This window comes from Oryctolagus cuniculus, chromosome 20 (genome assembly GCF_051225735.1).
Source record: "Oryctolagus cuniculus isolate XC-2025 breed Fujian yellow rabbit chromosome 20, ASM5122573v1, whole genome shotgun sequence".
In the NCBI taxonomy this organism is placed as follows: domain Eukaryota; kingdom Metazoa; phylum Chordata; class Mammalia; order Lagomorpha; family Leporidae; genus Oryctolagus; species Oryctolagus cuniculus.
Window position 1 is genome coordinate 8531546 of NC_142886.1, and position 23192 is coordinate 8554737.

Here is a 23192-nt window from a genome sequence, read left to right on the forward strand (position 1 = left end):
AAAAGAAATTATCAATTCCCAACTTGATTCTCACTGGGATTTAACATGACAATAGGTCTGATCTGATTTCATCATCATTTAAAAATCATCTATTATTTTTCACTTTATGTTTCTGTGTGGGAGCAAACTGTTGAAATCTTTACTTAATGTATGCTAAACTGATCTTCTGTATATAAAGAGAATCGAAAATGAATCTTGATGTGAATGGAAGGGGAGAGGGAGTGGGAGAGGGGAGGGTTGTGGGTGGGAGGAACGTTATGGGGGGGGGGAAGCGATTGTAATCCATAAGCTGTACTTTGGAAATTTATATTCATTAAATAAAAGTTAAAAAAAAAAAATTGGAAAGGCACCAAAAAATGAGCTATCACTGCATCTCAAGGATCTAGAAAAACTAAATCAAACCAAACACAAAATGAGTTTGAGAAGAGAAATTATTCAAAATTGAATCCAAAAAATACAAAAGATCAGCAAAATGAAGAGCTGGTTTTTTGAAAACATAAACAAAATTGACACACCATTGGCCCAACTAATTAGCAAAAGGAGAGAAAAGACCCAAATCAATAAAATCTGATATGTAAAAGGGAATGTAACAACAGACACCACAGAAATAAAGAGTCATCAGAAATTACTACAAAGAATTGTATGCCAACAAACTGGGAAATCTACCAGAAATGGATAGATTCCTGGACAAATAAAACCTACCTAAATTGAACCATGAAAACATAGAAAACCTAAACAGACCCATAACTGAGTCAGAAATTGAATCAGTAATAAAGGTCCTTCCAAGAAAGAAAAGCCCAGGACCGGATGGATACACAGCTGAATTCTACCATACATTTGAAGAAAAGCTAACTCCAATTCTTCTCAAAATATTCAAAACAAGTGAAAGAGAGAGAATCCTCCCAAATTCTTCCTCTGAAGCCAGCATCACCTTAATTCCTAAACCTGAAAAAGATGCAACAGAAAAGAGAATTCCAGACCAATTTCTCAGATGAACATAGGTGCTAAAATCCTCAATAAAATTCTGTCCAATAGAATTCAACAACACATCAGAAAGATCATCCCCCCAGACCAAGTGGGATTTATCCCTGGTATGCAGGGTTGGTTCAACATTTGCAAATCTATCAATGTGATACACCACATTAACAAACTGCAGGAGAAAACCCATATGATTATCTCCATAGATGCAGAGAAAGCATTAGATTAAATTCAACACCCTTTCATGATGAAAACTCATAGCAAATTGGGTATAGAAGGAATAATCCTCAACACAATCAAGGCAGTTTATGACAATCCCACGGGCAGCATCAAAATGAATGGGAAAAGTTGGAAGCATTCCCACTGAGATCCGGTAACAGACAAGGAGGTCCATTTTCAACATGGCTATTCAATATAATACTGGAAGTTTTAGCCAGAGCCAAGAAAAAGAAATCAAGAGGATACAAATTTGGAAGGAAGAAGTCAAACTAGCCCTATTTGCAGATGACATAGTTCTATACATAGTGGATCCAAAAGACTCCACCAGAAGGCTATTGTAATTTTTAGAAGAGCATGGTAAAGTAGCAGGATATAAAGTCAATACCAAAAAGTCAATAGGCTCTGTATACACAGATAATGCCATAGCTGAGAAGAACTTCTAAGATAAATCCATTCACAATAGCTACATACAGAATCTAGCTCTCTGCTGATGGCCTGGGAAAACAGTGGAAGATGCCCAAGTGCTTGGGTTTCTGCACAAGCATGGGGGACCTGGAGAAAGCATCTGGCTCCCGTCTTCATATCAGCCTGACTCTGGCTCCTTATGTCCATTTGGGGAGTAACCCAGCAGATGGAGATTACTCCCTCCCTCTTTCTGTCTCTCTCTGTCTCTCTCTCTCTGTCTGCCTCTGCTTCTCAGTAGTTCCTACTTTAAAAAAAATAAATCTTTGGGAAAAAAAAGAAATATAAAATATTCCTAACACATCTATGTTTCCCAGATGTAGCAAGGTAGAAATAAGCAAAGAATATTTTCAAATTTCTTTTGGAAACAGCATTACATTGTTGATGATATAAGTTGACCCCACCAGAACTAAATATGAATTAAGTATAAGCCTCACTTATACTTATACTTATACTTATACTCACACAACAGATATATATATATCCTTAATATTCATATAATAGATTAAATCACATATAAAATATAAAAATATAATTAATAGCAAGTGAAATGCAAGAAAAAATGCGAGAGGTGGTTAACATTTTTAAACAATCTATTGAAATTTTCCAGGTAAGTAAAAAATTCAAGAAGAAAATCATATGACCATTTAGATTGAATGTTGAAAAGTGTTTGAGGGGGGAGGGAGAGGGAAAGGGGAGGGCTGGGGGTGGGAGGGAAGTTATGGTGTGGGGAAGCCATTGTAATCCAGAAGCTGTTCTTTGGAAATTTATATTCATTAAATAAAAGTTAAAAAAAGAGATTTAAAAAAACTAATAGCAGTATATTTAAAAAGAAGTGGCTTCCTTATTCTGATCAGGATTGTTTAAAAAGGATCCTGCAACAAACAACAGAATACATACAGGATCATTGACAGCTTTTTCCCTGCCTGGAAGTAAGTCTTGTCCAGGCCACCTCCACTATCTTCAACTTCTTATTGTAGCAGTAGTGGGGGAAGGGAGAGCAAAAAGAAAAAGAATGGTGTAAAGATTTCTAAGCAATAAAATGTCAATATATTGGAGATATTCAGAGAGAAGCAACACAATCTAAAAACAAATACAACTGATAATGAATTTAACCAGATTACTGGAAGGATCAATATTTTTAAAATCCACTAGATATACCATGAACCAGCAAAAAACAATAGAAAATACTAAGGGTCTTGGCTATTGTGAATTGTGCTGCAATAAACATTAGGGTGCAGACCACTTTTTTCTTTATCAATTTAAACTCCTTTGGGTAAATTCCAAGGAGTGGGATGGCTGGGTCGAACGGTAGGGTTATATTCAGGTTTCTGAGGAATCTCCAGACTGATTTCCATAGTGGCTTGACCAGTTTGCATTCCCACCAACAGTGGGTTAGTGTCCCTTTTTCCCCACATCCTCCCCAGCATCTGTTGTTGGTAGATTTCTGTATGTGAGCCATTCTAACCGGGGTGAGGTGAAACCTCATTGTGGTTTTGATTTGCATTTCCCTGATTGCTAGTGACCTTGAACATTTTTTCATGTGCCTGTTGGCCATTTGGATTTCCTCTTTTGAAAAATGTCTATTGAAGTCCTTGGCCCATCTCTTAAGTGGGTTGTTGGTTTTGTTTTTGTGGAGTTTCTTGATCTCTTTGTAGATTCTGGTTATTAACCCTTTATCTGTTGCATAGTTTGCAAATATTTTTTCCCATTCTGTTGGTTGTCTATTCACTCTCCTGACTGTTTAATAGCCAAGACCTGGAACCAACCTAAATGCCCATCAATGGTTGACTGGATAAAGAAATCATGGGATATGTATTCTTTAGAATACTATACCGCAGTAAGAAACAACGAAATCCAGTCATTTGCAACAAAATGGAGGAATCTGGAACACATCATGCTGAGTGAAGTAAGCCAGTCCCAAAGGGACAAATACCATATGTTCTCCCTGATCGGTGACAACTGACTGAACACCAAAAAGGAAACCTCCTGAAGTGAAATGGACACTATGGGAAATGGTGACTTGATCAGCATAGCCCTGACTGCTAATGGACAACTTAATATATTATCCCTCATAGTATTTTTTTTTGTCTGTTCTACTTAATATGACTGGTTTAATTCTGTAATTATCACACAGTTATTCTTAAGTGTTGAAAATTAACTGAAATGTGATCCCTGTTAAACATAAAAGTGGGAATAAGAGAGGGAAGAGATGTATAATTTGGGGCATGCTCGGGCTGACTTGCCCCAATTGGTAGAGTTGGAAACATACCAGGGGATTCCAATTCAATCCCATCAAGGTGGCATGTGCCAATGCCATCTCACTATTCCAAGTGATCAACTTCAGTTCACAATTGATCATAATGAAAGGACTAAGAGTCAAAGGGAGCACATAAACAAGTCTAGTATCTGCTAACACTAACCGATAGAATAAATAAAGGGGAGAGTGATCCAACATGGGAAGTGAGATACTCAGCAGACTCATAGAATGGCGGATGTCCTAAATAGCACTCTGGCCTCAGAATCAGCCCTAAAGGCACTCGGATCTGGCTGAAAAGCCCATGAGAGTATTTCAGGCATGGAAAGCCAAGGCACTCTGGCAAAAAGATCTCTGTGAGTGAGATCCCAGTGGAAAGAACAGGTCTTCAAAGAGGGAGGTGCCTTTCTCTGAAGGGAGGAGAGAACCTCCACTTTGACTATGACCTTGTCTAAACAAGATAAGAGTCGGAGAACTCAAGGGGCTTCCATAGCCTTGGAAACTCATGACTGGTGCATAGGGAGATTATTGATGCCATAAACAGGAGTGTCAATTTGTAAAGTCAACAACAGGAGTCACTGTGCACTTACTCCTCATGTAGGATCTCTGTCCTTAATGTGCTGTACACTGAGGCTTAATGCTATAACGAGTACTCAAACAGTATATTTCACTTTGTGTTTCTATGGGGGTGCAAACGATTGAAATCTTTACTTAATGTACACTAAACTGATCTTCTGTAAAAAAAAAAAAAAAGAAATTATCAATTCCCAACTTGATTCTCACTGGGATTAAACATGACAATAGGTCTGATCTGATTTCATCATCATTTAAAAAATATCATCTATTATTTTTCACTTTATGTTTCTGTGTGGGAACAAACTGTTGAAATCCTTACTTAAGGTATACTAAGCTGATCTTCTGTATATTAAGATAATCGAAAATGAATCTTGATGTGAATGGAAGGGGAGAGGGAGTGGGAAAGGGGAGGGTTGTGGGTGGGAGGGACGGTATGGGGGGGAAAGCCATTGTAACCCATGAGTCGTACTTTGGAAATTTATATTCATTAAATAAAAGATTAAAAAAAAAAAACATACGGTATGTGAAACCTCCACCTGACCCTGTCCAATGGGCACCCCCATAGAATGACCCCATAAACAGACAATAATGCCTTAAAAACCTTGGACACTTCCTGAAAGTCCGTGTCCTTTTTGGGTACTCCACCTGTTCTCCTCTCAGACCAGATGCTTTTCTGTCACTTGTCAATCAAATAAAAGTTTCCACTTCTTTGCAAAAAAAAAAAAAAAAAAAAAATACTAAGGGTCAATAGGCAGAGCAGAAAACAAATACTGACAGAAGAAAAGGGAATAAAAGGATTGAATCATGTGATGTCTTTCAGCATTCTTCAAATCAATATTAAAAAGTAACACAAAAGACCCAACATATATTGTATATGTCCAATGGAATGCTATTCACTTCTACTATTTCTGACAACATGGATAAGCCTTGAGAATATTGTGTAACATGAAACAAGCCAGGCACAGAAAGACAAATACTGCATGATCTCACTCATTAAATGGTGTCTGAAACAATCTTGTAGACATAGAGAACAGAATAATGGTCCCCAGAGGCTGGGATTGGGATGGGGTGGAGAGAAGTTGGTTAATGTACAAAAGTAATTTAGAGGGGAGGAATGCATTCTGGTGTTTCACTGAACACTTGGATGACTGTAGTGAGCCTTCAGAAATGCATGGAGAATGTGTATTATGAAAAAAATGTAGATTTAGTAATTGATGCACAGTTATTCATAAGTGTTGAAAATTAACTGAAATGTGATCCCTGTTGAACATGAAAATCAACTTACCTTTTAAATTACATTTTCCACAACTTTGTTGAAAATCATGCGCTAATTTTCAATACAAAGAAAATGAAGCCCAGAGGCCGACGCACAGAACTGCGACTCACTGAAGCAGTTACTGCACCGAGAGCTCCAGCAGGGATCCATCAGGGAGGACAAGGCCACAGGAGGGACCCCGCAGGTGCAGGAGCAGAGGGGAGAGGCCTCCCGCCTGGGGAGGTGGAGTCCGACCTGCACCCAGGCCTCGCCTCCTGCTCTCCCACCCAGCACAACCTGAAGTCAGGGGCCCATTGCCCTGGAGGATGTTGATGGGCTGTGTCCTTTGTGACGCTGTGTGCGCTCACGGCCATGCACGCTGTCCAATCAGGCACGACAACGTCCATGTCACGTCATCACGCGGGGTCTTGACGTCACAGTCATCTTACAGTTCTGGGCAGGAGCGAGGTGCTAGGAGACGGCTCTGCAGGCGCGAGGCTCCCGAAGCGAGTCGGGCTCCGTGGCCTCCACCTTCATCACCGGGGGACGCTGGACACCTGGAGCTGAAAACCGCGACGTGGTGAGTGTGTGCGCCCAGGTGTCGGGAGAGGCGTAAAGCAGCCGTGGAAGCTGCTGAGAAGCTGGCAGGACGCGGGCCTCCCAGAGGTCGTCTCCGAATCTGTGGCGCCATATTGCCGCTGGCCCAGCGCTTCCCTTGGTCCCCTCAGACCCGGGGGTCGGGGTCTGGACTGGCACCCGGGACCCCCGACGCCCTGCCCCTTCCCTGCTCTCAGCGACTTCTCATCCCCAGAGCCTTCCCCGGGTAGCTGTGTGGCAGCAGCCCCGCGTCTCCCCGACTGCAGTGGGCACGGGGTGGTCATTAGGGAGAATGTGGGCTCCGTGTGTGGGGTGCGTGTGGGACGGGAGCTGTAGTTCATGCAGCCCTGGGCTCCTCCGTCCTTCCCTGCTGGGACCTGATTCCCCCCAGTTTTCTAAATATGTGGGCAGCAGGATCTTCCAGGATGCTGGCCTCTCAGCACAGCTGTTTCTAGGGGGTCTCTCCATTTTCTGTTTCCAATAACATAGTCACCTAGAGTGGGTAAGGCTAAAACAAATATTCTGTTTCACTTGGGGATTTTGTTCAGGTTTTAGAGGTCACAAGTGCCCTGTAATTTGACACTTGGTTATCATCTTAGTTTACACTGTCCCTTGATAGCCTGCATTTGTACTTTCAATATAGGAATTTTGTCTGCTCAGAATTATGAGTATTTTAAAAATTATTCTGTTCCATAAAAACCTTCCCAACCTAAAGATATGTCTACTGAGTTACTTTGAATTTTTATTTTGATATGAGAGCCTAGTTCTTTTTGTTTGTTTTAATTTTTTCAAGATTGTTGGATATGAGTGACAAAACTTGGGTATATTCAAGGCATGCAACATGTTTTGATATATGAGGAAAATTTGAAAAATTATGGAAAACTTATTCACATTATTTTTTTTTTTTGAAACATCAACAATCTTGTATTAGCAAACTTGTGCAGGTTAACTTGTTGACCTGGCTCAAAACAGCATTGCTAACAAGATCAGGGTAGAGATGCTCAATCAACAAAGACTGTCTCTGTAAAAAAGGATACTTAAAAATCCCTCTTCTTAAGCATATTTGTTAAAAAATCTCCAGTATTGCAGAAAAATATCACAAAGTGATTTCAGTCCATGAAAATAACAGCACATGGCATATATATATATATATGATATATGTATATATAATATATAAAATAAAATACATATTTGTAATATTGAGAAAAGATGATAAAAGTGTAATTGGGAAGATATATCCAACCATGAATTGGACAACTCACTGTGGTACATTGATCAATTATCCTTAAAATTAATCTATAAATTTAAAACCTGCTATCCCAAATTGAAGAGTATTTGTGAAGTATATAACAAGACAGACATAATGGCCACATGAAAAAAAAATTTGCAACATTAGCCTCAAGAATATTTCTAAATTTAGCATTCAAAGAAAAACAGTGCAACCTATCAAAACATACAACATTCACCATATTAAAAATATGAAGCTTCTTGAAGAAGGAAAAGATGTCATTGAAACGTATTCAGTGTTCAAATAGAATGTTTTATGTGAGGATTCCGTGTGTTTTAAAAATTAGCAAAATAATTGGAAAGTCCCAGTGGAAAGGAAGGAAGAGAAAAGGGCAAGTGCAATTAAGCATAAGTAGCAGGCTAATTGAAGTCCTAATCAGAGGAACACAAAAATCTAAAGGAAATGGAGTACTGATAAATACAGGTACAGGTTTGAGTGTGTCTCCAACAGCTTTAGAGGAAGAAATGCCATTTGTACCTTGAAATAAATGCCATATTGCAATATATGAGTGTGAAAATAGTGTAGCTTGGTCTTCAGGCCCAGTATTTTAGCAAATAGACAAGTTATATGTTAAGGCTTATTCTTTTTCAAATGTGCTTTATTCTAGAACACATGCAGTGAATTTCTAACTTCCTTTACCAAAATAAGGTAGCACTTATGGAGAAAATGTAGCCCAGTAGCCCTGCAGTGGAGACCAAGATGGAAATACCTGCAGAGTCAGCCTGACATTTCCATTGGTCCTGTGATGCACAGGCAGGAAAGTGACTCCATAAATGCAAGATGCCACCATGCAGAATGTTAGGAACTTGGTTTCATTAAATTTAACAAGGAGGTCACTGGGAACACAGGCCATTGTCACTTCTTCCAGTGTACATAAGCGGGGCCCTGGGTCAGCTGTGGAGAATAGATGAGACTTGAGTCTCAGGCACTCTCATATGAGATGAGGTCATCCCAAATGCTGGGTAAATCCCCCTGCACCACAGCACTGCCCCAGGCATCCTTACTCTAACTTGGTAAGAGCTGCTATGATCTTTGTTATGTTTGCTGAAATTTTTTCTTTTACATTTTTAATATAAATGTAATGATCTACTTTTCAGCCACTTCACCTGTGTTTACTCCTTTTGTGATGTTTCTTCCACAAAATTATCCATTTTTGAGGTAATAACTAGTTTTTCATGACAGCTGAATGTATTTTAAGTCTTTATATTTTTCTTTGAAATTATAGCTATCAGCAGTGCATATTTGTAGTATCTTAGCCTTAGTCAACCCTAGTACTCTTAACCTTTGATCAGAGTACTTAACTTTTTGATTGTGAAGTCATCACCTATCTCAAAATTCTGTAAGTCTCCTGGAAACTGTCATGTACAGGTTCTCAGAGACATTGTTAGTCCACTGTAATTATTCACCCTTTCCAGGTAACATTTTGTATTTACTTTTTTGGATGTTCATGTGACTAACTTTGAGTTTAATTTTTAATGTTTTTTTAGCATTTTGTGATCTTTTTATTGGGGTGAGGACACAGGGCAGGTAAGGGTACCCCTGAAGGTGCAGGGAATGTCCAGGCTAGTCAGTCTTCCTGGGATGCTTTATGGAGCTTTTTCTCTTGGCATTGCTCTTGCTGGTGGCGGCCTCTGCTTCCTTCCTGCTTGGCAGAGAAGTTCCTCTTTTTTGGGGGGGACCTTCCTGGTGTCCACCTCTTCCACATCATTTGCCATTTCCTCCTGGGCCGACAGTGTCTTCCTCTTGGGAGGGCTTACGCCGCTCCCTCTCTCCTCCAGATCACTAACCAACTCCTCTTTGGAAAAATATATCTTTTTCTTGGGGTTGGAGGAAGAGACAGACGGCTCTTCTATCCCGTTCTCCTGAGGAGCCTCCTGGGCTTTTGCTTTTTCTTCTTTCTGGGTTTCTCCTGCGCCTCCCCGCACTTCTCCGGGGTGCTGCTGCTGTTCTCTGAAGATGCCAGGGTGAGCGCCACCAGGGCCTTCTTTTCCTTCTTCAAGCATTTCTTCTCCTGCTTCTCCAGCTTCCTCCATAGCCGCCGCCTCTGCCTGATCCATGGCTTCCTTCATGACATCCAGATTCTTCCGTGGAATCTCCCCAGTCTCATAGAAGGACAGCTGCTTCTCAATTTGTTGGAGAAGCTTCTCCCCAAATACACTTGTGGGTACCTCAGAGAAGCAATCTATTTGTGAAGCAATACTGCATTTGTTGGCCAGGTATCAGGAGATGCAGCCTTTGTCCTTCAAGGTGGCTCAGCCAATGAAGGTGGAGTGCAAAATAAGTCCGTATTTGGGTGTGTTACCCCGTGTCTTCAGGACTCGCTTCCCCAGTGAGAGCTGACAGACTAGGGGCCACCTGGCTCATCTTGGAGCGCAGGTAAGTGTGTAGGAGCTGGAGCTGGTGGTACTCAGACAACAACACCATGTGGCTGGAGAAGCTCTCGATATTGATCAAGTCGATGGAAGAGATGTCCATGCCCATGGAGGACCGTGAGGCATCCAGAATGGCCTTGGCCTTGGCACCATCCATTGTTAGCTCCTCCAGCTTTTCCAACTTGTCCTCATTCAACTCCTTTTGGTTTCTGATGAACTGGGCGAGGCAGCATTATGTGGCCTTGTCATTGATGATCTTCACCACCTCAGAAAAGTGATAGCCATACCACTCCCTGCAGAGATGCAGTCCCGCCCTGCCCTGGCTCGGCTGCTGCAAAACCACAAAGCACCTACTTCAGCCCTTGTGGCCCCCACTCAGCCTGGAGGAAACAGGGACAAGCCAGATGCCAGTCCCCTCAACTCCTTGTCCCCCCATTCACAATACAGCCCAGGCAAGATGAGTCCTGAGGGAGAGCCTGTTCTGCCTCCTCTTTCTATACAGTCAATGTAAGAACAGATTGTGGTAAGCATCAGGAGGCTAATTTTTAATGTTTCTCTAAGCATAATCTAGATATGGAAATCTGTGCCTTTGTATATGGTAGAACAAGGCATAATCTTTTTTCAATCATGTTTTTGGTATTTTTTTCATATTCTCCAATATAGATGTAATTGCAATGAAGTACAACAGAAAGTTCTCTATCTGCTTTTCACACCATTATTATTCATTTCTTGTTGGAGTAATCACAACATACATTATTCCATAACATGTACATTTCTTTTCATTGCCTTTGCATCTATTGTTATACCCTGTATTGTTCACAAACATCATAGTAAGCCAATGGTGATAATATGAGCTGTGGCAATCTTGGTTTGCATTTTCATTGTGGTATCACAAACTTGCTCAAAGTTTTGTAAATTCTGGAAAGTTTCATGTCTACAATTTTTCAGAGTGCTTGCCATGGTGTACTCGATTCCACATATCATTTTTATCTTTCTGGAATTTAGCCATTGATGTGTGAAATTTTCCATTATGCATTTAATTTTTGTTATTGTTGTTGTTTTTTTCTTTTTTAAATTGTTATTTTTTAAAAATTTTTTTCCATTATGCATTTCTAAACACTGGCAACTTTCTTATAATATACTGTAAGTAGAATGATCTCTTCATGATTTAAGATGCTATTTACAAATAATTTTAAACCTGATTGAAATGGATTCTTTTTCACCAAACTCCCTTATATCTTCTAGTGATTTTCTTGTTACTCCTACTAAGTTATTTACTTTTACTTACAGCATTAGCAATCTATTTTATATTGTGAGTTCCTTTCTGCTTTTATGATTGAAGTTATTGATATATGTGGGTTTTTTATTTATTTTTTTATTTTTATTTTTTTGACAGGCAGAGTGGACAGTGAGAGCGAGAGACAGAGAGAACGGTCTTCCTTTGCCGTTGGTTCACCCTCCAATGGCCACAGCGGCCAGCGCGCTGCAGCTGGCGCACCGTGCTGATCCGAAGGCAGGAGCCAGGTGCTTCTCCTTCTCTTCCATGGGGTACAGGGCCGAAGCACTTGGGCCATCCTCCACTGCACTCCCTGGCCACAGCAGAGAGCTGGCCTGGAAGAGGGGCAACTGGGACAGAATCTGGCGCCCCGACCGGGAATAGAACCTGGTGTGCCGGCACCGCAAGGCAGAGGATTAGCCTATTGAGACACGGCGCCGGGTTTTTTGTTTAAATTTATTTTATTTATTTGAAAGAGTTACAGAGAGAGCAAGACAGAGAGAGAGAAAGAAAGAGAGAGAGAAATAGATATAATAGATATGTCTTTCATCCACTTGTTCAGTCACCAAATGGCTGCAGCGGCTGGAGCTGAGTCGATCCAAAGCCAGGAGCCAGGAGCTTCTTCTGGTTCTCATAAAAGGTGCTGGAACCCAAGGATTTGGGCCATCCTCCACTGCCTTCCCCAGGCACATTAAGATACATTGGGAGTAGAGCATCCAGGACATGAACTGGTACCATTATAGGAATCCAGCACTGCAGGCCAGGCCTTAACCTGTTTTGCCACAGCACCGCCCCCTGCTATGTGTGTCTGTAGTATCCTCATTTAAGTCAATCTTTGTTCTGTGACATTCTTGCTTGATTTTTTTTTTTTACTGTGAGGTCATCAGATCGCTCAATATTTTGTAAGTTTTGCTGGCAACATTAATGTACAGTCTTTCTGAACTCTTAGGGTAAGTTTAATCTTATATACTTTAAAGTCATACAGTTTCAAACTTTCTTAATTTTGTAACTATAAAGTTATTATTCACTGAAATTTCCCAAAATGTCGCTCTAGATATATGTTCTCAGAATTTTTCTAGTAGGTGGAATGCGTTTTATATTCATTGAATTCTACTTCTGTTTATGTAATTATAATTATTTTTCACCAAATTCCTTTATTTTTGCATTATATAAAATTTAGCAAATGTAAGCTAACCTCAGATTTTATGCCTAAAGGCATTCGGAGCTGGCTGAAAAGCCCATGAGAGTATTTCAGGCATGGAAAGCCAAGACACTCTGGCAAAAGATCTCTGCGAGTGAGATCCCAGTGGAAAGAACAGGCCATCAAAGAAGGAGGTACCTTTCTCTGAAGGGAGGAGAGAACCTCCACTTTGACTATGAGCTTGTCTAAACAAGATAAGAATCGGAGAACTCAGAGGGCTTCCATAGCCTTGGAAACTCATGACTGGAGCATAGGGAGATTACTGATGCCATAGACAGGAGTGTCAATTGGTAAAGTCAACAACAGGAGTCACTGTGCACTTACTCCTCATGTAGGATCTCTGTCCTTAATGTGCTGTACATTGAGATTTAATGCTATAACGAGTACTCAAACAATATATTTCACTTTGTGTTTCTATGGGGGTGCAAACTGTTGAAATCCTTACTTAATGCATACTAAACTGATCCTCTGTAAAAAAAAAAAAAAAAGAAATTATCAATTCCCAACTTGACTCTCACTGGGATTAAACATGACAATAGGTCTGCTCTGATTTCATCATCATTTTAAAAAATCATCTATTATTTTTCACTTTATGTTTCTGTGTGGGAGCAAACTGTTGAAATCCATACTTAATGTATACTAAGCTGATCTTCTGTATATTAAGATAATCGAAAATGAATCTTGATGTGAATGGAAGGGGAGAGGGAGTGGGAAAGGGGAGGGTTGTGGGTGGGAGGGATGGTATGGGGGGAAAGCCATTGTAATCCATAAGTCGTACTTTGGAAATTTATATGCATTAAATAAAAGTTTAAAAAAAATGTAATGAAATATTTTACACCAAATTCTCATATATGCATACTAATCTCAATCATATAAAATACTTGTAACCTGAAAATCCTTTTTGTTTTTGGATTTTGAAAGATATTTTGCCCATATGAAAAAATACTACATGAACTCTATTTTCATTCAATACTTGAAGGATGTTTCTCAGAGTCATGTAAATTGTATGCACCCCAACAATGTGTCCTTAACCTTCAATTTGCTCCTTTGTTAAAAAAAATCATCTTTTTCTTTTACTGTGCTTTTAAGATTTATCTTTTATTTCTGCGTTTATGTAGTTTAATTATTATCTGCCTTAGCATGGTGATTTTTTTTGCATCCTGTTATTGGGATGCAATGACCTACTTCATTCTTTGAATCTATAATTTCATCAAAACTTTGTAATAATTCCTGATAAGTCTTATTTCTGTGGTATCTTTTGTTACATATCCTTTCTCATCTCTGATTTTATTGATTTGGTATTCTCCCTCTTTTTTTTGGTTAATTGCTCCAATGGTGGGTCTATTTTGCTTATATTTCAAAAAGCAGCTCTTCTTTTCATAGATTTTTTGTGTTGTTTTTCTGGTTTCATTTTTTATTTCTCCTGTAATTTTAATAATTTCTTTTCTCTTATTAATTTTAGGTTTTATTTGTTGTTGTTTTTCTAGGTCATTGAGATGCACTGATAGCTCATTTATTTGGTACCTTTCCAATTTCTTCATGTAGGCACTGATTGCTATAAACTTCACTCTTAACGTTGCTTTTGCTGCATCCCATAAACTTTGATATGCTGTATTGATTCCTTTTACGACCCACTGTTAATTCAAAAGTATGTTGTTCAGTCTCCATGTGTTTCCATATGATGTAGAGATTCCTGATTTGTTGAATTCCAGCTTTTGTCATCTGAGTTGATGCATGATATTGTTTCAGTTTTTTGAATTTGCTGAGACTTGCTTCATGGTCTAGCATATGGTCTATGCATTTAGAGTACCAGATACAGCAAACTAATATGACATCTGGAATTAATTTATTGTTTGGGAACAGTCTCTGGTCTTCCTTTACTGTATGATTTCATGGGTTATCATTGCTGAAATTTTATTTTTACTAATGAGAAGAGTGAGAGTGATAAGATATATTGTTGGAATTTTAGTACTGTTGATTACATAAAAAAGTATTAGCTATTTATGTTTATAACTCAACAATAAGACAAATCAATGAATAAGGAAACTTATGTGAACACACTTCATAAAAGCCCACATGCAAATAAGAGTGCATGAGGTGCCAGCATTGTGGCAGAGCAGGTAAATCTTCTGCCCATGATGACAGCATCCCAAATGATGACTGATTCCTGTCCTAGCTGCTGCACTTCCAATCCAGCTCCTGGCTAATGGCATGGGAAAATAGCTAAATACAGTCTGGTTCAAAGAAAAAGCACAGTTCTTTGATATCCCTTTCTTGGTTGCATTTTACATATCATATAAAGTTGAGCACAATATGATAAAAATACTTTCTTGAGAAAAAAATAGGCAAGTCATAGGACAGAAGAAAATAACCGGTCACACTCAAAAAATGGATTATATGTTTTAATAATTTATTTTTATTAATGCAGAGAGAACAGATTTCATGTAATTCAAAGGTACAATTCTAAGGATATAGTGATATTTATCTTCTTCCCTCTTCCTTTCTTTTCTAATTTTTGTGATAACATTTTTATTTACTTTATACTCATAAGCTTAATGCAACATTAAATGAAGAGTTCAACAAGTCAAAAGTGTTCCCAGGAGTATAGACAAGCACTATAAATAATAATCAAATCCAAACATGACAGTTTCTCTCATTTATAATAAACGTGTTTTGTACTCTGTATGTTAGCCACTACACATCAGAGAAAACATGATGTTTTCACTTTTCATTTTGAGATCATCAACTCTGTTTATATTTTGGATGGTTTCCTGGTAGTTATTATGTTCATAGCTCTTCAGAATCTTCTAGCCCTTGTGTCATCATACTCATTGCCAGGAAATTTATATTTACTCTTGTGAATATTTAAAGAACTAAAAATTAAATAATCTTAGATTTTTTAAATTGTCCAAAATGTAGTTCTCTATGCCCATATTTTTCCTATAAATTTAATAATTGAAATTACTGAATAATACACAATGGTATACTTAATTTAACATCATATCCCTGAGTGCCATCAACATTTGTAGATTAAGTTCCAGAAAGTGAACCAGCAGATGGAAGACCTCTCTCTGTCTCTGTTTTCTACCTCTCTGTGTAACTCTATATTTCAAATAAATAAAATAAATCTTTAAAAAAAAAGAATTGGCGTGGATTTATATTCCTGTAATTGTGTACTCTTTTGTAAATACAATTTTAGGAGTTTTTTTTTTTAAATTTACCCAATGTATAATTAAAAAACTATAAATAAAAACTAATTACAAGTTTCTACTCACAGTAATCAAAAGGTAATATGTCATGCCATATATGGTAATTTTTTTTTTTTTTGACAGGCAGAGTGGACAGTGAGAGAGAGAGAGACAGAGAGAAAGGTCTTCCTTTGCCGTTGGTTCACCCTCCAATGGCCGCCGCTGCAGCCGGCGCACCGCGCTGATCCGATGGCAGGAGCCAGGAGCCAGGTGCTTTTCCTGGTCTCCCATGGGGTGCAGGGCCCAAGCACCTGGGCCATCCTCCACTGCACTCCCTGGCCATAGCAGAGAGCTGGCCTGGAAGAGGGGCAACCGGGACAGAATCCGGCACCCTGACCGGGACTAGAACCCGGTGTGCCGGCGCCGCAAGGTGGAGGATTAGCCTATTGAGCCACGGCGCTGGCCGGTAATTTATTTTTAAAATTACACTTCAGTTAATCACAATCATCTGTTTATATCATCAATAACATTACTTCATTTCTGTTTCTGAATTCATTACTATTGCCTTAGTTTTTTTTCATTAATAGTGTACCTCATGTCAATGTTAGAACAAGATATCTGCTGTAAACTTGGTTTACTTTATCTTTGTAATGTAATCAACTTTACATAATTTTTTCCAGTTTTATACATTGTTCATGCACAACATTGCATAGAATCATTTTGCATGAGTGTCATCATTCTCCTTTGCAGGTCAGATATTTTGTTATATTTCATGGACTCTCTTGGAACTACACATTTACATTTGATTTTGGAAATTTTTACAAAGTCATTTCTTCATATCAGTGTGAGGCTTCAAATGTATTATGTTAAGATACTTGAAATATTTTTAGGTTCTGTTAAATTTATTTTTTTCATAGTTGTTTAATATATATATATATATACACATATATATATATTTCTTTTTCACAATATTCCTGTGTACTGTTTTGTCACTAATACAACACTATTCCCTACTACTTCTACAAAATTATTCCCTACTACTCAATATCAAAATACATGCCAATCATAGCCCTGAAAGCATTTGCTCATTCTAGCCCAGATTTTCTTTTTGAAGTCATCAAGGGGCTCACATTTCTCTAAGTTGTCTCACTCCTTCCATGTACATGATTTGCAAAATTGTGTCACTCCAGCAGACTCATTCAAATGTTCAAGTTAATGTATTCTCTTTACAATTTTTTATTTTTTAGTACTCAAAATCAAAATTTGACCATAAACAATTATTGGGTCAAAGTACTTGTACGCTTGCTAAAATTAATATATTAACATCCTCTTTTCTAATTAAATTCCTGACATTTTTATTAATCTATGTAATTCTAAGTTTTGTATTCCTCTATGCCATCTCTATGTGATCATGAATCTGTTTCTACAAAATTACTGATTTGTACAGCATATAATCAAAATTAACTTTTATATAGAGTGTATATCTCATTATTTTGTCTTAGAATTTACCACTGCCACCTGAATGTGCAATTAATAACCTGATTTATGAGAATGCTAACACAGGGAAACAATGGGTGCCAGGGTTTGGTTTATGATTCTGTGGTTATAAACTCAAATTAAATGCTGGAAGTTGTCTAGAAACTGTCATGAGTACAGGATTTCAGCACGTGACAGGGCTAGTACCATCATGGTCATCAGCATGGGTTACATCTTTCTGGATGTTACTTCAGCTGTAAATTATTTTTTATTATTATTATTGTTTTTGACAGGCAGAGTTAGTGAGAGAGAGAGAGAGAGAGACAGAGGGAAAGGTCTTCCTTTTTCTATTGGTTCACCCCTCAAGTGACCACTACAGCCAGCACGTTGCAGCCGGCGCGGTGCGCCAATCCAAAGTCAGGAGCCAGGTGCTTCTCCTGGTCTCCCATGCGGCTGCAGGGCCCAAGCACTTGGGCCATCCTCCACTGCCTTCCCAGGCCACGGCAGAGAGCTGGACAGGAAGAGGAGCAACCGGGACAGAATCCAGTGCCCCAACCAGGGCTAGAACCCGGTGTGCCGGTGCCGTAGCCAGAGAATTAGCCTAGTGAACCACGGCGCCGGCATGTAAATTATTTTCTGATTTTGGAAAATTTCCAAAATACATGTTCCTGAAATACTACAATTTTCCAGTTTATTCTAGACTCGTTTATAGAAATACCTATCCACATAGTTGTTCTTTAATTATGGCTGACACTAAATTACTCATTGTTACTTAAGGTAAAGTAAGCTTTTCCCTTGCCATATGCATCAGATTTATATTTTTTATTTTGACTTTCATTTTACTACTTTAACCTGTATATATCACTATCCACATGAAATCTAACCTTAGCACTGACAATGTATGGTCATTCTTTAGGGCATTTACATAGTAATGCTATGAATTTATTCAAAAATTTTCAGGTTGTATTAGCAACCTCCATCTTCATGTTCTATAAAATCACTTTTGGACATTACATTGTTTCACTTTGAAGTACACATGTGTTTTTGTAGTGTGTTTATTTTTAGGGACTCAAAATTGGCCATTCACCTTAAATTTTCCATGCATTAAGTTGAGACACTGTTATCTTAGCTCTAAGATTATTGAATTCAATGGCATACAATTTCCTTGATTTAAGAGAATACAAATTTTCTGTAGCTTAAATGTGTATTTAGGGCTGTTTTTATCTATATCTGTTACATCTTCGTGTGGCCTTATTTCTGCTTCTACTAAATTTGCCATGGGTACACCCACTAGTCAATATACCACATATATAAAATTGTCCCATTTCTCTATTTTTCATATTTTATTTGAATTTGTTTACTATAGCCTGAGTACATAGTCAAATAATCTAATCTGTGCCAGTTCTAGTGCAGGAACCTTAAGGCTACCATGATTTGCTTTATCATTGTTAGGCTATCAACTCTCCAATTTCTGGAAGTTGTCTAAACAAATTTTATGTTCACAGTACCAGAGAACAATCTAGGGTTGTTCCATCAGTCTCATTAGCTGGGGAGTTCATTTTTAGCCTTACATACATTCATGGATCTTGAAATTAACCATTTACTTTGGAAATTTAGGTAAATTTTTTTTATCTTTAAATTTATTGAACTTAGTCTTTTTCACAAATATTATAGTCTAGGGTATTCCCAGCCCTGTGAACCTGTGGCCATGATGATTTAAATTTTTATTGAGATCACCATCACACCCAACATTCTTATAAGTTGTCCTGGAAACTTTCAGGTATACCGTGTCTCAGAGCCATCTTAGCCAAGCATAATCATTCTCTCTTCTCAAGGTAATATATACATATACATGAAAAAAATTAACTATACATAATATATAATAATTAACTATATATAAAAGTTTATATATATGCGTATATATATAACTTGCAGATTTTTATAGAACTCTAAATCATTGATTATTCAGTTTTTGATTATTCAAATATTCCATTATGTTTTTAGATATTGGCACATTTCATGACAATTATGTGGGTAAGTGGCAGGATCTTGATGTGATTTTGATCTCAGAATTATATATGTTTATCTAATTTTAGAGGTTGGTAGAGAGGGAGAAACAAACTATCAGCTACAGCTGGTGCCTTGCTCCCCATTCTTGTAATGACCAGTATAATGACTAGATTATTATGGAAATCTAAACTGTGCTTTTTAGATAATAAATTGGCTGGTGCCATGGCTCAATAGGCTAATCCTCTGCCTGGGGTGCCGGCACCCCTCGTTCTAGTCCCAGTGGGAGTGCCGGATTCTGTCCCAGTTGTTCCTCTTCCAGTCCGGCTCTCTGCTGTGGCCCAGGAAGGCAGTGGAGGATGGCCCAGGTGCTTGGGCCCTGCACCCGCATGGTGCACCAGCTGCTGCACTGGCTGTAGCGGCCATTGGAGGGTGAACCAATGACAAAGGAAGACCTTTCTCTCTGTCTCTCTCTCACTGTCCACTCTGCCTATAAAAAAAAAGAAAAAACAAGATAATAAATTTTATATATATACATTTTAAAATGTTGTTCTATATAGAAATATATAAAAATAAACTATATATATATATATATGTAAGCGTGGGCTATTATTCACAAAAATCTCTTAAATGTGCTTGTCACATTATTATTGTAACTATCAATTGAATTCTACTCACAATATCGAAAGTATAATTTATATTTTAACCAATACACTTCTTTGTATATCTTGTTTTGTCTTTGAATGTATTCTTATCACCTGTGTAATGATTAGTAGTCTAATGAAAGCCGATCCTAGACCTAAACCTATGCATATGTTGCTTGGATTTTATATTGGAAGATCATAAATATACTAAAATGTTGTTAATTTTGTTGGCCACTTATGTATATAGTTCCTCAAAAGCACTTTTGGGTCATATTCTCATTCTCCTTTTCTAGATAATATACTTTTAACAATGGTGGATTTTGTTATTGTAAATAAATCTTTGATTGTTGATCATTTTTTTTTTATCTTTTATTTAATGAATATAAATTTCCAAAGTACGACTCATGTGTTACAATGGCTTCCCCCCCCATACCGTCCCTCCCACCCACAACCCTCCCCTTTCCCACTCCCTCACCCCTTCCATTCACATCAAGATTCATTTTCGATTATCTTAATATACAGAAGATCAGCTTAGTATACCTTAAGTAAGTATTTCTGATTGTTGATCATTTTTAAAGTGCAGCTGTAGACGCAAGTATCTTTCATTTAAGGGTGTTTTTTGATAAATGGCATATTTTCCTTTCTTTTTTTAAATTTATACTGTCTTTATTCATTTATATGGTAAATGCTGTTCCCTAATATAAAAAATTTGTCTTTCAGTCACTAAACTTAGCTGAAAAATTCATGTATCTTTCTGCATTGAATATTGACATGATACAGGATGCAGAATGTAAGTCAATTTAATACACATTATTAAATAATTTCTAGTGTGTGTGGAATCTTACATGAATGATTAACATAGTAGAGCCACAATAAATGTGGGCACACAGGTGCTCCATGTACACCACCTGGTTTAATGCAAGAGGTGTTCACAGTGACTTCTGGTGAGCAGCTTGTCTTCGATGACTCCTTAAACACCCAATTCCACATCTTCCAGCTCCTGAAGAAGGGCTGTCTCTTTTTGAATGTTGTCCAACTGACTTTTTTCTAGCTGTTTTCCACTTGCTGCTTGTCCTTTCAGTTGTTCAATTGCTTTCAGTTTCTACTTTAGGTCCTAGATTTTTTTGTCTACCTCAGGGTCTCCAGAAGTTGACTGAGAGGTAATGTTTCATGGTGTGTTTTGTGGCACAGGAGTAGAGGGCAAATCTGGACTTTTGTCACTTCTTGCTTCCTACTTTGCAGCTTTCTTAGCTTCGTGCTTCCTTTGATTTTTAAGGGTTGTTTTTGATGGTTGCTTATCGTTTCCTGATTGTGGTTTCATATTCTGAGGTGGCTCCTCTTCATGCAGCTTGGAATTGGTGACTGGCTTGTTTCTTCAAGCAGGGGGTCTATACACAGTTGCAACTTTAGGTTCCTTCACTTGGAACTGCTTGGTAAGTTACTGCTTTTGCTGGAAATATTCCATCCAAAAATGGCTGCCATGAAACCAGCCATAGGTCTCCACTTGAGGGCACATCATACTTGTGCAATACAGAGCCAGCATAATGCCAAATCTCATACCCATACACGTAACCTGGGAGCACATGTGGCTGCTAAAATATGCTCACCATCTAGGCATGCAGCAAAATATGTAGAATCAGAAGCCACTGGTTTAGAAATAAGCTTGTAGTTTTTAACATCCCATACTTCCATTTGTCCTCTCAGATTTCCCAATCCAGCTAGTACTAATATATGTCCTTGAGGGCTGTAGTAGCCTGCATTCTGAGGACCAGTTCCAAAATCAAACACAGGATCACATTTCAAGTTGAAAAGTGTTGCTTTGGCAGGCTTAAAACCATAAACAGCACAAAATTCAGAAGAACTATACTTCCAAACTACGTCATAAATAGGGCCACCTTTCGGTAGTTGCACTATGGCACTTTCTCCATTTGTTGCAATGTAATGCAACATCTGTTCCCCATAATAGGAAGCTCCTGTCTTATCAATGTCTGTACTAGCTATTACCAAGACAGCAGTAGCTTTTTTATTCCATAGCATTGTAACCTTATCAGCCTTAAAGAAACTTTTATTGGCTAAAGCTGCATGAGGTCCACCAAAGTTGGGGTACTGATACACTCTAACATACGAAGGTGCACCTTTGCTTCCTGGAACATAGACAGCCACCTTGTATGGCTGGGGTCCAGGTAATAACACCAAATCATTAATTTTCTGCAAGTGTAATTTATTTGCAATTATGTTGAAATTGTTCTTTTCAAAGAAGTGAACTTCATTGTTAACATTTCAGGCACAGGCCGGCACTGTGGCTCATTAGGCTAATCCTCCACCTGTGGGGCCGGCACCACGGGTTCTAGTCCTGGTCAGGGCAACAGATTCTGTCCCGGTTGCTCTTCTTCCAGTCCAGCTCTCTGCTGTGGCCCAGGAGTGCAGTGGAGGATGGCTCAACTGCTTGGGCCCTGCACCTGCATGGGAGACCAGGAGAAGCACCTGGCTCTTGACTTCAGATCAGCGTGGTGCGCTGGCTGCAGTGGCCATTGGGGGGTGAACCAACAGTAAAGGAAGACCTTTCTCTTTGTCTCTCTCTCTCTCACTGTCCATTCTGCCTGTCAAAAAAAAATTTTCAGGCACAAATACTTTCATCTTCTGACCAGGATGGACACCAATTTTGCATTTTTTTCTGGATGAAAGAATTCAAACACGTCCCAGTTTTCAAGTCATAAAGTTGAAGATTGGGTGTCCCAGCTACACCATCTTTAGAATTAGTGTAAGGTTGCCATGTTGCTAGAACAGTGTTTTTTACCGAGAATTCAAGGCAAACTTTGGGAGGTTGAAGGAGTGCAGTTGTCCCTTGTTAGTGACACTGATATTGTTTACCTTTTCTCCACTGCACCAGGCAAAGTCCCATCCTTACTAAAAGTGTAGACTTTGCAATTTTTCCCAAATTCCCTGTCAAAATCAGCATAGATGCCACCATTGTGTCCCTATATTTTCATTACTTACTATTGTTGATTTATTTCTCAAGTGTAATGCAAATTTAATACATGTTGGTTGACCCAATTCTGTTGTATATGCTTGTTATGCTTTTATTGCCCCTACATTATTGCTGTCACGTCCAGTAATCAGAATATGGGTTATATCCTAACATGCACATTACTCTTAATCTTTATGTTTTATTTCTATAACATATGTACATCATGATGTAGTGTATGCTGATCCTAGTATAGAAAACTGTAGCTAATCCTGGTTATCTTTTTCATTGTGATTCCTTCAATTTGATGAAACTTCTTTATGTTTTCTTTTCAATTTCTCTTATACTATTTGTAGAGCATTCTTAATTTAGGGCTAACTTTACAAACACTAATTAAACTGAAAGTAGATCTTTGTAGAAAAATAACAGTG

General features: G+C 38.4%; 1 long non-coding RNA gene and 3 pseudogenes across 1 annotated transcript; 1 reads left to right on the forward strand and 3 right to left on the reverse strand.

Annotated features, from left to right (window-relative positions):
* The first annotated feature begins 6129 nt into the window (after positions 1-6129).
* On the forward strand, positions 6130-12259 carry LOC138847303 (uncharacterized). The gene is made up of 3 exons (XR_016226670.1): positions 6130-6327; positions 8730-8790; positions 11401-12259. It is a non-coding gene; the product is annotated as an uncharacterized LOC138847303 (long non-coding RNA).
* LOC149120042 (nucleolar protein 56 pseudogene) lies at positions 9196-10964 on the reverse strand (annotated as a pseudogene).
* LOC149120043 (small nucleolar RNA SNORA51) lies at positions 10427-10544 on the reverse strand (annotated as a pseudogene).
* An 8507-nt stretch (positions 12260-20766) lies between the features above and the next one.
* LOC149120044 (eukaryotic translation initiation factor 2A-like) lies at positions 20767-21949 on the reverse strand (annotated as a pseudogene).
* Between the last annotated feature and the right edge of the window lie 1243 nt (positions 21950-23192).